At 30.0% G+C, this 3,453-nt stretch overlaps 1 long non-coding RNA gene across 1 annotated transcript; it reads left to right on the forward strand.

The window, feature by feature from the left end:
- The first annotated feature begins 1,642 nt into the window (after positions 1–1,642).
- LOC132298816 (uncharacterized) lies at positions 1,643–2,168 on the forward strand. The gene is made up of 2 exons (XR_009479965.1): positions 1,643–1,758; positions 1,957–2,168. It is a non-coding gene; the product is annotated as an uncharacterized LOC132298816 (long non-coding RNA).
- The last annotated feature ends 1,285 nt before the right edge of the window (positions 2,169–3,453 follow it).

Consider the following 3,453-nt stretch of genomic DNA (forward strand, 5'->3'; position numbering starts at 1 on the left):
CGGAGTGATTTAGGTTTTTAATTTAAGTGTTTTAATTGTTTTTATACCTTATAATAAATTGTTTACATGTCTTATACTTAATTTTTAAATTAATAGGTTGTAGTACCTTGCATGAAATTAAGATAGGACATGATATTCTTGAAGGTCATGATTTGATTTATAACTTGTATTAGTATAAAGTCATTTGGAGTTGTTTTAGAATCTAGAGATTTAATTATTTAGAATTAATTAATTTCTATTTAATTATTTCACTTACTTAATTAAGTTTTTGAGTTGATAGATGTGATTACCATGATAGTACCATTGACATATAATTATTTGGAGTCATTTGAAATTGATTTAAATTCTAGAGAAATTAATTAGTTAGTTTAATTAATTTCTATTCAAGTGTTACATTCATTTAAATTGACATTTGACTTGATATATGTAATGAGTATGGTATGCTCTTTAACATATATTAAATTGAGAATATTTGAATGAGTTTAGAAAACTTTTATTTAATTATTTTCTTGTATGAAATTTAAATAACCTAGTTGTATCTAGTGTAGAATTAACTTGTAACTTGATTTTAAATAATGTCATGCTATGTTCTTTCACATATATTAAATTGAGAATATTTGAATAGGTTTTGAAATTTTTATTTAATTATTTTCTTATATGAAGTTTAATTTGCCTAGTTGTAACTAAGGTGTAACAACCCGAATTTTTAAGAGTTGAAATTATTTTTATTTCATTGTCATAGTTGATTATTAAAATTTTCATTGGAGATTTGTTAATTGGAGATTGATATTTTTATTTTTGTTATATTGGAGACAATTATTGATTTGGTTATTTTGTTGCATAATATATATAAAATATAATTATGCAATGTTGAAGCAAATGGAAGAGGCTGCCAGCGAAATTCAGAGAAGGAAAATTCATATGGCTTTTGGCAGGTCCCATGGGTGACGATCTAATAGGCATGAAATTGGTTTCATTGTATATAGAATATACATATATACATTTTGCTTCAGAGGGGAAAACAGGGGCTGCGAAATGAAGGGAAGAGAAGTGGGTTTTGATTAGCTTTTCATTATTTAAGTCTTGGATATGTATTACATAAATTGGTGATGATGCAATACAGTAAGCTGCCAAAATGGAGGGAAGAGAAATGGGTTTTGATGTCTGTTGAAGGAATAAGGAAAAGTGGAAAAATAAAGAAAATAATGAAAAGAGAAATTGATAATTACCGGGTCCCATTGGTGATGATTTAATAGGCTTAAATTTGGTTTCATTTGTATTTATATTGTATGTATCTATGTGATTGTCTGATGGAAACGTTGGCAGCGAAATTAAGAGAAAGAAATTGAGATGGATGGTGATGGTGCGGTCCCACTTGATAACTTTTGGCCAAATTCATTTGGCCTTGAATTATACACGTGATAATGTGTTTTTGTTTGGAGAGAGAAATTGTATTTGTTAAGTTTGTAGATTCAGATGAATGAATGTAATATAAAGATAAGGAACAAAGATAGGGTGGCGGGACCCAACTGGACTTTTTGGTTCAAAAATGTGATATTTTATTTTGGTAAGCTGAATTGATATTTTATGTCGGTAGAATGCTTTATAAATATTGGATGTCTTGTAACCTTGGTAATGATACAAATAATAGAGGAAAGATTACAGAGAGAGTTTAGAGTTACGGAGAGAGCCAAGAGTCTACACAGAGCGCCGGACTTGTGGCTTTGATATTCTAGTGTTAATTTATTCTTTCACAGGGTGGGGTTCTTTATACCTTGAATTGCCTGGGTAATTTTATCTCAAATATTTTGTTAATGCTGTTTTGGTTAAATTGCATATATATATTTTTTGTTTAAAAATATATTTATATTTTGTGAACTAATTTTCATGAAACCTCTTTGAGATTCTTGTTATGGTTTTTCCTACTAGGATTTCTCCCGTCTCACCCCCCTACAGTTTTAGGTACCGAGGATAAGCTTGGATTGCTAGTTGCGGGATTAGGTGGAACAGTAGGAGTTGAGGAATTAAATTATTTTATTTAGAGATTTTTATGTATTTATTTGAGAAAATTGATTTAGTATCAATTTAATTAATTTGAGATATTGTCTTATTTATTTGAGGAAATTTGATTGATTTTGTATCAATAAAGGGTATTTTATTTCTTTTGAGATCCTGGGTGTCTTTTATGAAGTATTTTGATTTAATGAAATCGAGGATTTTATTTAGAAAAAATTCAGGGCGTGACATAAGGTAGAATTAGCTTGTGACTTGATAGTAAATTAGGCATAAGGTAGAATTAGCTTGTGACTTGATAGTAAATTAGGCATTGATATAACCTTTGACATATGTTATTTTTAGAACTTTTGGAGTGGCTTTGTATACTTGAGAATTTAATTACTTAGTTTAATTAAATTCCATTTATATGCTTCCATTAAAGTAGTTAGGTATTGAAGTTGTTTTCATGCTTAACTTGTAAATTTGGAACTTGTTGTATGATTGCATTATAGTATTCCATAAGTAGAAGTTATAGTTTAACTTGCTTATATACACATTATATATTTAATATGTCATATGCCATTACAGCTTGAAGACATAGGATGAATATTATGCGTTTTACTTGACTTATTTGTGCGTGGTAGTTGACTAATATATTATGTATATGTATTATACCTTGATGTACGACTTGATGATTTTAGGAAAGGTTATGAGGACATTGTAATATGTTACGGCTAGGGCATGGCTTTAGTACGGAGGATGAAAACTCCCCCTATAACATATAGTGCATACCGGGTGGTTTCCTGAGGGATAGTAACCCTAAAACACCAATATACGGTTTAATTCCGGGTTTAGTACGCACTAGGTGGTTCCCTGAGGGCTAGTAACCCGAGATCAGCTTGCTTGGTCATTGAGACTGTATGTTCTTATCTTTCCACCACTACTTGATTTCGCATTCAATTTCTAATTGTTTAATATGGATTATTTATAACTAGCGATGTGGTGTTTGACATTTCAATTAGGTGTAGTACACATGTGCTTAGTATACTTGCATGCCTTGCTTTTTAATACAAGTTAATAGCATTAAATTGTCATAACTTGTAGTTTCCGTATTTTAGATTTCAAGGTGTTAACTTTGATGATATATGCCTTGATGTGTTGTATTAGAAGTTCTAATGTTGGTTAAAATTGCATGGATATTGTAATTTGGGTATTGATTGTTTAATGTAGCCTAGGATGATTCCTTAGACTCATTTGGAACATAGACGTTATGTGGCATGAACCGTTTTGGTTGTTTTTACATTATAGGTGGCAAGTTGATAACTTTGAATACCTATGTTTTGTTACCTTATACTATATGCTCCTATGTTGTTAAAGTGCATGAATGATGTGGTTTATGCTAGAAATACTCTAAGGTAGTTTAGGATACTTCCTGAGTCTCATTTTGACATAGACGTT

Source organism: Cornus florida, unplaced genomic scaffold (assembly GCF_030987335.1).
Source record: "Cornus florida cultivar Cherokee Brave unplaced genomic scaffold, ASM3098733v1 CherokeeBrave_3.0.0_Hap2_Chr03, whole genome shotgun sequence".
Lineage (NCBI taxonomy): Eukaryota > Viridiplantae > Streptophyta > Magnoliopsida > Cornales > Cornaceae > Cornus > Cornus florida.